This window comes from Poromitra crassiceps (assembly GCF_964638095.1).
Source record: "Poromitra crassiceps genome assembly, chromosome: 6".
Classification (NCBI taxonomy): Eukaryota; Metazoa; Chordata; class Actinopteri; order Beryciformes; family Melamphaidae; genus Poromitra; species Poromitra crassiceps.
Genome location: NC_139627.1, coordinates 63954481 through 63966741, shown reverse-complemented (window position 1 = coordinate 63966741; position 12261 = coordinate 63954481). Strand labels below are relative to the sequence as shown.

Below are 12261 nucleotides of genomic sequence, written 5' to 3'. Positions count from 1 at the left end.
ACGTGTGTCTGTGTGTGTGCATGCGTGCGTGCGTATGCGCACGTCTGTGCGTTTGCGAGAGTAGTCTCGTATAGCGAGAGAGAGACAGAGAGAGAGATACAGGTCAGCCACAGTTTGAGTGTTATGGATCAACAATCTGTTCTGATATGAAAGAAGACAGAGTTTGTGCATGTGTGTCTGTGCGTGCGCACGTGCCTGTGCGGGCGTGTGTGCTTGAGCGCGTGTGCGTGTGTGTGCGCGCACGTGTGTGCGTTTGCGAGAGAGAGAGAGAGACAGAGAGAGAGATACAGTTTAGCTACAGTTTGAGTGTTTAGGGATCAACAAACTGTCCTCCTGACATGGACTCCACACAGCGCTGTGTGTCTGCTTGCTTTGGCAGCTATTTGTCTTTGAAGGCTGTTGTAGATGCTGAGTGTATGTGTGGTCAAAGTGGGACATCTAGTGGCCGAAAAGTGAAACATACACCTGATGAAAGGTTTGGCAAAAGACGCATGTTTTCCTGTGTTCTGTTAGACACATTCACACCTGGCCACTGAGCAGCAGGTTCAGTGCCTTGCTCAAGGGCATCTTAATCATTGAGTGCCAATGGTCGTTTTTTTAAGGATTTGTATTTTTAAGTATTTTTAGACTTTTACTCTTACTTGAGTCATTTTAATAATATATATTCTATTTGAGTACTTTTAAGTGCACACTGAGTAAATTAGTAATTTAAATGTTTGTTTTGCACACTGCACTATGAAAACAGCACAGTAGCATTGGGACTGCTCGCTAACAGGTCCAGAATCACTTCCGCATTTAGGGTGCCCAAACTGCTGGCTCGTGCTCAAGACTGGCCAACTGAATCAGACAGGAGTAGACGATCAAATTGTAGTGATCCTCATCGTCATAGTTTAGAGTTCTCAGTTTCATTTGACACTGCTGATAGCCAGAGCTAAATGGATGTATGTGATTGTGATATTGATTCAAGATTCAAGATTTTTATTGTCACTCCATGGTACAAGTATCACGTGTGAAATTCTTGTGCTGTGGACTCCGTTTACAACATAGTACAAATATAACAGGGCATATGAGTGCAAAAACAACAAGAGACACAACAAGCAATAAGGCAGTAGAGTGATAAGACAAGTCAGAGACAGTGGCATTCACTGCACATAGGTGCACATGTCATGTGCATACTTTAGACGTGCTTAAACATTTTAAATTCGACGTATGTGACGAACAGCTGCAAATAGCATATACCTAATTAAACATACAATTAAACATTAGACATACGTAATGGTAGCATCTGCAGTGCGGTACAGTACAGCTACTACACTATTTGTGTATGTTAAGGAGTCTCGTGGCCTGCGGGAAGAAACTGTCCCTCAAGCGATTTGTGCGTGCTTTTGGGACCCTGTATCTCCTCCCTGAGGGTAACAGGGAGAACAGGCTGTTGTGCGGGTGGTTTGTGTCTTTGATGATCTTCAGGGACCTCCTGAGGCACCGCTGGTTATATGCACTGCTGCTAGCAGCTCGAGCTCGTCTGGCAAAGACATACAAAGACAGGCACAGCTTAGATAACACACACTGGTGACATGTGCTGGATGTGTGAATTATATTCGGGTAAATAATTAACATTATAACATTTAAAAAGTAATGCAAATGTGCTTTTACTCGAGTTTAGTTTTTTTACTCTTTTACTTGTACTTGATTCATTTCTTACTTTTATTTGTACTTGAGTCATTTCCTGGACTAATACTTTCACTTGTAGGCCTACTTGAGTTAATTTTCACTAAAGTAACAATACTTGTACTTGAGTAGGATTTGGCAGTACTCGTTCCACCTCTGTGCATACTGCCACACAGACACACACACACACACACACACACACACACACGATGCACCAGAGTCCACAATATGGTTAGAGGTTCATATTAGTCACTTACACAAAAGACAAAAGAAAGCTAGCTGAGTAAACATCACCAAATGTCAACAAATAGACAAAACTCTGTCAGTCTTATTGTCTGTGCTTTTTTTGTCTTGTGGTAATTAGGGATGGGCATCGAATTTCGAATTTTCGAATAATCGTTGTTATTATCAAGGTCGACTTTTATTATTGAAATTCGAAATTCGAAAAAAAAAAAAAAAAAAAAAAAAAAAAATTTTGAGTGAAATGTTGCATTGTCTCCCCTGATTCTAAGTATAGTCAAATCGCTTGGTTTGAGCAAGTAAAACAATTTTTATAAGCATTTTAAGCAAGGTTTATGGAAAAATTAATGGCAGATGAAATCCCATGAAGAGGGAGAGGGGGTGACTTTGGCACCCCTTTGGCACTCAGACCTGAGCCTACTAAATATTTAATGAACCACTCATGATTGTCAAAACTGTTTTTTATTTTCGAAAATGTCAATGTCATGTAACATGTTCTTTACTTCAGTGGTGCAATGCTTGTTTGAGCTAAAAATCCACAGCAGAAGCTTTTTATATTAATTAATAAAGCCGTAGACTTAGAATCAGGGGAGACAATGCAACATTTCACTCACAAAAAAAAAAAAAAAAATTTACATTTTTTTTTTAATTTTCGAAAATTCGAATTTGGCCAGCGAATTTCGAATAGTGTTTTTGCTAGAAATGCCCATCCCTAGTGGTAATCTGTGTGTAGTGTCTGTTGTGCAGTCATGTGTAATGCTGATATCTGTCTCTGTTGTACTGACACTGTTGAATTGAGCTTACCCACCATGCTGTACCCAAAGCAACTTCCACCCACCTCGGTGATTGAGTGATCTCATACTCACTAATGCTACAGACATAAGCTACAGTAGATTATGTAGGCCAGGGCTGGGCCACATGCGGCCCCCGACCTCACTCAATGTGGCCCCCGACCTCACTCAATGTGGCCCCCGACCTCACTCAATGTGGCCCCTGGGTCATCTTCTTTACAAGGTGGACGTTTTTGTTTAGGTTATGTTAGGCCACCAAAATCGGTGTTTTTATTTTACTGTACAACCCAGAACATGGCGCTAATGGCGTTAACCTTGTCCATCCATACTGTTTAACGTTAGCATTTGAGCTAAGTCTATTGTAACAAACTATATCCAGGATGCACATTGCACATGCAACATTACTAATCTGATTCATTTCACATATTTGGGTGATGTACCCCATCAAATTGCTGTAGTGGCCTGTTTTAAAGCTAGAGCAATTTCATTTGAATATGAAAAATATAAATGTTGGTATAATCATGAATTTAATTAATAGGGTGAGAACAATGTATTTTATCTGAAGATTGTTCTGCATATCGTATCACTTAGTTGCAGTAACTTCATCTCCTGAATATTGTTCTGGATATTGTATCACTTAGTTGTAGTAACTTCATGGTAACCTTCACTTTCATGTTTATTTTATGTACCGTAAATTCCGGACTATAAGACGCACCGGTGTATAAGCCGCGGGACCAAAATTGACTATTTTTTTCTTCTATAAGCCGCACCGGTCTATAAGCCGCGGGTGTTTTGATGTTTAATTACCATATGAAAGGGTTCGTGCACAGAGAGGAATGTCGGGAAAGCGATGGCTGTTTGGGGAAGCTCCCATTTATTAACATTTCAACAAAACAAAACAAAAGTCAGGTCACTAATCCCCAGACAAAATCACACAACAATAGGCTATATGTGCAGCAAACCTGTAACCAGAGAAGTCAAGTCACTAATGCTCGTCTTCCTCTTCTTCCTGCGTACTGAAACCACCAAAGTCCTCATCTTCAGTGTCGGAAACGAACAGGTTCAGGGTGGCTTCGTCAACCACTCTCCTCTCTCCTTCATTGTCACTCAAAACCAACGAACTCCTCTTCATCTATAGCTGTGTTTCCATTACAGTTTTTCGCAAAAGAATTGCGATATTTCTACAACTTCGACAATGTACAATTGCGACTTGTAGGCGTTTCCATTGAAGTTGCGTTTGAGTGATTCCCCGTTGCAGCAGCTGCCACAGTGATTACGCACGGGGATCTGCCCCATATCCCGTCCCCTGCATGCTCAAATCCAACCAATGGTCAATGGAAATCCCAACATGAAGTTACAATGCATATAAACGAGCCTGATTATCAATTCAAAAGAAAATGAGTCGCAAAATGTTGCTGGCTGCGTGAATGCAGTCAGCGCGACAGGCAGAGGAAAAAAGGTAGCCTAATAGCCTACAACTGGTCCGATTTAGAGATGGAGGGGGGAAAAGGCTGATTTGGTTCTATAATTGCACCTGAAACGTGTGCAATGTATTAGCCTACTCACAGTCACTGTATTCACTTCAGACAGCACCACCGCACCAGTGTGTGCTTTTCATCCTCTCATCTCGCCGCTGTGCCAAATGCGCGCACACAGGCAGCCTGCTGTCACCATGGACCGATTTCTGCCATTAAACATTATCTAATTTGCCCGGCTACGCTTTTGCACAACACTCGTCTTTCTGCTACGTAGCGTTGCTTCAAAGTTTTCCACTTGCTGCGGAGGTTTTGACACGGCTATCGAACCTTACTTACCAAACTTATTTTCCGCTCCTTTTCCAAGGGATAATATGGGTCACATGACGTGCAAATGCGAAAAATGTGTTTCCATTACACTTTTGCGATAAACTGCTATATCGACACGTCTGAAAAACCACCTCATGATCATCTACTGCTCGTTCTCATGCTGTCGAGAACGAGCAAAGCTTTTTTTTGGTGAAAGAATCCTCCAGGGCGCTTCTTGTTAACAGTCCGAGTGAGTGGCAGGTCGAACGTCAAAGGCACTTCATCCATATTTATGATCTGCTCCGGTTCGATGGAATATTCCTTGATCTTCCTTTGTGTGAATTCGCCGAAGTTTGTGATTTTCTCCTGGTAGTCGGGGGAGGGAGTTGATGGGCTTGTGGCCGTTTGCTTACCGTAATTACCATATGTAAGTGGTCACGCACAGAGGGGATTGTCGGGAAAGAGATGGCTGTTTGAGGAAGCTCCCATTTACCGTATTACCGTAACATTTCAACAAAACAACATAACACAACACCACTGTTGTTTATTTTTACAGTGCACACAGTGTCCGCGGTGTGGTGAAAAGAGGGCAAGAGAGGAAATTAAAACAGAAGTGGATTTATAGTTAGAAAGAGTGCTAAAAAAGAGAGATTTTTTTTTTTTTTTTTTTTTTTTTCTGAAAAAATCCATAGATAAGACGCACCGTTATATAAGCCGCAGGGGCCAAAAAACGGGAAAAAAGCCGCGGCTTATAGTCCGGAATTTACGGTATGTTATTTCTTATATCTTTTTTGTGATATACTATATTCTCTGCTGTTGCTGTTTGTGTATCATCAGAGGAACATATTGTAATATTTCTGCTTTTACTGTAATATTTTCGATGCTGTTGTTCTTTTGTATATGTAAGCAGGGCGTCTTTGTAAGAGAGAGCTTGGCCTCAATGGTCTTTTCCCTGTTTAAATAAAGGTATGATGATGATGAAATTAATGTGTGAGACAAAAATGAGTGTGACCAAATGATGTATATGAGGTAGTTCAATGTATATGCACAATGTATATGATGTGTATGTACAGTATGTATGGTGAAGCAGTAGGCTAGTTGTTCTTCCTATACCATTCTGTTCCCCCGATTTTTCTTATTCCCCAGTAGTGCTAATTTAATTTGTTTATCCTGGTAGCTGCTCCACCCTCTGCCGATCTGGGGAAAGCCGAAACTGGCCTCCTCAGATCGAACAGAGTTTGCCCCTCCCCTCACCCCCCCCCCCCCCCCCCCCCCCCCCCCCCCCTTCACCACATCCTTCCCATGTCACTCAGCCCTCGAATCCCGACTCTCTACCTCCTCCCTACATTGAACTCTGGGAACATTGATACAACTCTCTACCTCCTCCCTACATTGAACTCTGGGAACATTGATACGCTCCCAGAGGAGACTTGGTCACAGAGAGGCTCTCGCCCCCCACGATGTCACAAGCACATGTTGACACAATGTTTTTGAACAAATACAAATAAATAATGTGTGTCCCAGCTGGCAGCCAGCCAGGCAGTTGCTGAGGGTGGAGCTAAAAATACATTACATTACATTACATTACATTAGTCATTTGGCAGACGGTTTTATCCAAAGCGACTTACAATAACACATTTTTGTCAGCAATAGAGCAATCAACTATGCAACACAGTCTATGACAACTAACTTCTGAAGGAACCTTCTTCTGAAGGAACAAGTTTAGTTTAGGTTAGTAGTTTTTTTTTTTTTTTTAGAAAGATAGAGAAAGAAGTTAGATCAAGAAGGGCCCAGATGGAGCCTGAAAAGGTGTGTCTTTAGTCTTTTCCGAAAGATTGGCAGTGATTCAGCTGTCCTGAACGAAGGAGGAAGCTCGTTCCACCATTGAGGTGCCAGGGACGAGAAGAGTCGAGATCGGGATGAGCGACTTTTGAGCCACCGAAGCGAGGGAGGGGCGAGGCGTCCTGCACTGGTGGAGGCGTGAAGGGAGCACTGAGAGGTTTGGAACCTGACCATAGATTGCAGGTACAGGGGAGCTGACTGGTGTACTGCCCTGTAGGCCAGAACCAGTGTCTTGGATTTGATGCGTGCCGAGATGGGAAGCCAGTGGAGGTCTTGGAAGAGGGGAGTGACATGAGAGAATTTGGGTTGGTTGAATACCAGACGGGCTGCAGCGTTCTGAATGAGCTGAAGCGGTCGGATGTCGGTGGCAGGTAGGCCAGCCAGGAGCACGTTGCAGTAGTCCAGGCAGAGCCAGATTAACACCCCCAGGGGCCCCGGGGCACTGAAGCTCCCAGGGGCCCCCCTACCCATCGTCCGGATGTTTGGATGTGTTTTCGCCATATTTAGAGGAATATCTCATTTTAAATTAACATTAGTATTATACTGTTATGTTATTATTCCGTTTCTGAGATTCAGTTTGTCACTCACTCATAGGCGATTCTAGGCTTTGCAAAGAGGTAGCACCAGCAGGATAAAGATATTAGTGTGACTGGGGGGTTTCTAGGGGGGGCTGTGCCCCCCCTGGACAAAGAAATTTTGTACATTTTAAAGTAAAATGCATGAATCTGATGCACTCTGAGAGCAAAAGGAAGAGGCTAATCTTCACATTAATATCCTCTTCACTGTGCTGTGGCTTTACAATGATGAAAAAATAATTGACATTACATTTCCAATACAAAACAGCAGAGGGTGCCGCAGCACCACAAGCACCCCTACTTCCCGCGCCCCTGGTCACCACTTGCCCACAGGCATCCAATGAGACTAAATCATCAGACATTTTATTTTGTCCTGATTTGTGTCATAGTTCTGTGGAGCCCAACATGAGCCCTCCAAAAAAAAAAAAAAAAAAAAGTTGGTGGGCCCCTTCACCCCGAGGGCCCCGGGGCACCTGCCCCGGTTGCCCTATGGTTAATCCGGCCTTGAGTCCAGGCGAGAGATGATAAGTGACTGGACCAGGAGTTGAGTTGCTTCTCTTGTGAGAAAGGGACGGATTTTGCGGATGTTGTAGAGGGAGAACCTACAGGAGCGTGCTGTCGCAGCTATGTTGGCTGAGCATAAGGTTCTTAGCTGTTTGGGAGGGAAGTACAGTGGTATTGTCAATGGAGATGGAGAGATCAGTGAGAAAAATAAAGACGAAAAACAAATCTATAAAGCTGCCCATAAGCAGTGTGGTGCTCTGTGCACTGTCTGTCCCCTCTCCCTGGAGGTGACATGACATCCTCCAGTGAAGAAAGGAGCCCGAGGTTCCCTGTCAGGCCGTCACCTCTTGTGGCTCTCGCCACAAGAGGGAGCCACAGCACCGCTCTCCGTGTCCCTCTATGCAGACGGGTAGGCTACCTCCATTCTTAACTTCCTTTATAAAGAAGAAAAGTCAACTAAGGTATTAGCACCTGTCTAATAGTGATGCCATGAAGATCTGATCCATAGACCAAAGTGCCTTATTCTTAAAAAAGAACATCCAGTGAGAGGAAATGTGACTGACAGCCAGTCATCCAGTCCATTTTCAGCTTGTACTTGCATATCAGATAACTTTACACAGAGACTTGACAGCATTAAACACGTTATATGTAATTATATATAGACAAGTCATCCAAGTCATTTCTTTTTTGTCAAGTCAAGTTGTATGTCATCAAAATAGTGACTTGAGTTGACTCAAGTCCACCAAGTCTCAAGTCACCATCTCTGAAATGAAATATGATGCTTTTGTAGGGTCACAGAGGGTCTGTTCACATAAAGTGAGTTATGTCACCATTATTAGAGATAAAGCTGTTAATCTTTCCTTATTTTCCCCACAGGAGAATATATTTCCTCTATTAAGTGATCCTATATGTCCTCAAGCAGAGGAAAACATCTCAATATAGAAGCCAGATATCTCACTCGTGCAGGGGCGGTTCTAGGCCGTTTTTGGGTGGGCTTTAGCCCACCCAAAAATAGTCTCAGCCCACCCAAAAAAATAGAGGCAAAAAAAACTTTTTTTTTTTTTTTTTAATCCCTCTCCAAATCCATGGTGGTCATTAGTAGCAGTTTCTGACTGCACTCAATGCGCTGTGTGCATGTTTCCCCCCCCCCTCTATGTTCTTAGGGTGGGCTGAGACAAAAATTTAGGGGGGTTCAGCCCACCCGAAAAGTTTCTAGAACCGCGGCTGCGCAGGCGCTCCCTCCTATCTGCCTAATCCCACATCACTTCACACAGGTCACACACACAGTACAGCAGCGAAGTGGTCCTCCACAGTCCACACAATCGTTCTCCCCACTCATGATCAATGAAACTGAGGTGAGCATTGAGCAGTCAGAGTCGTTAGTAGTTACTTAATTAGCGCATATTGATATGCAAATTAGCACGTAACGTTGTCGTAGGCTAAACAAAAGAACTTGTCTGTGCCTGCCAGACAAACAGGTGGACTGGATGAAGGTAGGTAGGCTACCATGGCGCCAGCCATGTCATGCTAGCTCGCAGTAAGCAGGTGTAAATGGATGTGATGTTTTTTGAGAAACATATGGGCATAAGTGACAAACATTTTCAAACGGGTCCCTTGTTATCTGAATGAAATTAAGCCCTTCAGAATCGCACGTGGCTGCTTTACACAGCCTGTCTGATGTGATGATGACGATAGCTTAACATGCGTGCATGGCATCACTTATGTCTTGCTGTGATGTTAGTTCAGTATCTCAATAAAAGTTCTTACAGGCTTGTTATTTCCCTCTAAGGCAGGGATGTCAGAGATACGGCCCGCATGTATGTTCTAGTCACACAATTTAATAGTCAGTGTTTCCCATACACTGATCTATTTGTGGTGGTACACCCTACATAGATTTTGACCCCCACAAATACTGCCACATATTAATTTCAACTAGTTGACTGCAAACTCCTGCTTTAGTGCTTACAGTATATTAGTATCTTGTCGGAATATTATTCCAGCCAATAAGTTAGGAAGTTCCCTTTTGATTTAATTTTACTTTTGTTTTGCCTACAAAGCAAAATGTTACTTTACTTGAAACTCCCCTGAAGTGATTTTGGTATTATTTATGCAAGCATAATTCTACCATATAGTAACCTGTATGCAGAATATATATAGTATTGTAGCGAATCAGCAGTACACACATAGTGGTGAGCAATGGTAGTGTCTCCACTACAGATAGGAACTGTGTGGGGGAGTGTTATGTTGGGGAGCACTATGCTGTGGGACCACTTCCGGACGGAGACTGAGCATGTGCAGTCAGTCTCCGCGCACTGCCTAGGGGGAAGCTGCTATCTATGAGCATGACAACAGCGGAGAGTTGTGAATATGAATAACTGTGAATAAAGAACCTGTACCAGCAAGAAGCCTCTGCCTCATGAAATATCAGGAACGCTACATTGGCGTCAGAAGTTTAAAACGGTGAATTACCTCCAGAATCGGCAAAAATGGTTAACAAGTTCCTGAAGAGAGAGAAGCAAAGACTCAGGCGGGAGGCGGGGAGAGAAAGAGCCGGGGCGGACTACCAAGCACCCGAGGAGAAAGAAGACGGGGTAGACGCGGCCGCTACCACAGAGATCCAGGCGGGGATAGCAGCAGCAAGCCTGGGGTTTGTGATGATAAAATCCGAACTAAACGGCGATATCCCCGTAGCCACGGAAGCTACCCCGCGGCTCAAAGAGGCTAGCAGGCGGGCTAACGAGGCGGCGGAGAGAGCGGAAGAGCCGAGGCCGGTGAGAGTGAAGATCGAGCGGGTTGACAACACCGCTGTAGCAATGGAGGCTGTGCCACGGCCCAGGGAAGCTAGCCGGAGAACCGGAGACAAAGACGAGACACGGGTCGAGGAGACGAAGGACGGCGGGCGGCGAGGAAGAAAGGAAATCACCCCGCCAAAATTCAACGGTAAAGGCGAATGGGAGCCATATTGCACAATGTTCAACGTAGCAGCGGAAATGAATGGCTGGTCGAGGGGAGAGAGAGCCAGTCATCTGGTAATGTCACTCGAGGGTGAAGCTATAACATGTGTAGCAGCAATGGCAGACACCAAAGACTTAGACGTGGTAATGGCGGCCCTGAGGAGGCGTTTCGGACGATGCAAAGAAGAAGGCATTATGGTCGCAGAACTGTGTAACAGGCGTAGACGACCAGGGGAGTCGCTGCGGGCGCTAGCCACAGACATTGAGATCCTCAGCCGGCGTGTATACAGCCGGCTGCCGCCAGAAGCACTGGACGAGCTAGCCCGAAACTACTTCGTCCAGGCTATCGCGCCGCGAGGGCTACGAGAGCAAGTAATGCTGCAACGGCCAAAGACATTAGAAATAGCGCTAGAGCTGGCGTTTGAAAGAGAGACAGTAGAGGGCTGGACCATGAACAGCGAAGAGGGGAGAGCTGTCCCCGTAGTGAGAATGGCAGCGGAAAGCCCGATACAAGAAGAGCCAGCGTGGAAGACGGCTTTGGCAGAACAAGGCAACATGGTGAAAGAACTGTCCGAGTCAGTACAACAACTCAAAGAACAACTGCTCCGCAGAGCGACCCTGCAGCCCAACCCCGCTCGACAGCCCACCCAGCGGAACAACAGCTGGGCTAGAGGGAGCATGATCTGCTGGGGATGTGGGCGTCCCGGTCATCGGGAAGCAGACTGCCGCCGGAGAACGTGGAACCAGGGAAACGGTACGGGGCCCGTCCAGATGGGGCGAGACGGGTCTACGATGCCACAGTCCCCGTAGCCACAGCGTCGCAGGAGGGAGCCCACCGACAGCAACAGAGAGGTGGGGCTCCGCCGTGCCCCGAAGTAGACGACATCGCCGGAGCTGTCAACATGCAGAGCGGGCCGCGCGCGATGAACCGATGCCATGTTCCAGCCTACCTACAAGGGAGATACTGCGCCGCCCTGGTGGACACGGGGTGTACGGCGACGCTGGTGAACGTCAACATGATGCCCGAGGGGATGCGCCTGGAGCAGCCAGCAGCACAGCTGCTAAGAACAGTGTCCGGTGAGTTAATGCCAATGAGGGGGAGGGGACACGTAATGATAACAGTGGGGAGACAGACAGTGGACTTTCCGGTGTGGGTGGTAGAAATGGAGGGGCCTTGCATCCTGGGGGAAGACTACTTAACGATGAACAAATGCACAGTAGACCTAGGAAGAAGCACATTGACATTTGCAGAAGGAACGGTAGTCCAAATGAGCCAACCGCCCACCGTTCCAAGGGAACGGCCTAACGTTAACAACATCACCGTGTACCGCGTCACCGTAGAGCATGAACCCCACCTAGCAGACCCAACCCCCCCCCAAAACCACGCCCCTAGCCCACCTCCAAACACTTGCCCTCAGCCAATGCAACAGGCAGAGGGAGAGACAGAGAGGTTAGAAATGCTCAGGACACTACACCAACGTCAGAGCGAGGGGTTAGAACCACAACAGAGCGACGAACTGTGGAGAGTACTAGAAGAGTACAAAGACATTTTCGCGATGACGGACGATGAACTAGGCTGCACTCACCTGGTAGAACACCAAATAGACACTGAAGGGGCGCGGCCCATCAGATCATATCCCCGTCGAATTCCAGCAGCAAGAAGAGATATAGCGAACGAAGCTGTAGAAAACATGCTGAGGGCAGGGATCATCGAGCCGTCAGAGAGCCCATGGGCATCGGGAGTAGTGTTGGTAAAAAAGAAAAATAGCGCAAAGATGCGATTTTGCGTAGACTATAGAGGGCTGAACAAAGTGACAAAAAAAGACGCGTACCCGATGCCCGTCATCGAGGAGCTACTAGACATAGTGGGGGAGTCAGCCTGGTTCTCCTCCCTAGACCTCCG

At 45.8% G+C, this 12261-nt stretch overlaps 1 protein-coding gene across 1 annotated transcript in view; it reads left to right on the top strand.

The window, feature by feature from the left end:
* LOC310778030 (NACHT, LRR and PYD domains-containing protein 12-like) overlaps window positions 1-3592 on the top strand; it is a gene marked incomplete at its 5' end in the record, with an annotated part of 58652 nt that extends 55060 nt beyond the window's left edge. Inside the window, one exon of the mRNA XM_083638345.1 lies at window positions 1-3592. This exon is cut by the window's left edge and continues 1080 nt beyond it.
* Window positions 3593-12261: the final 8669 nt, after the last annotated feature.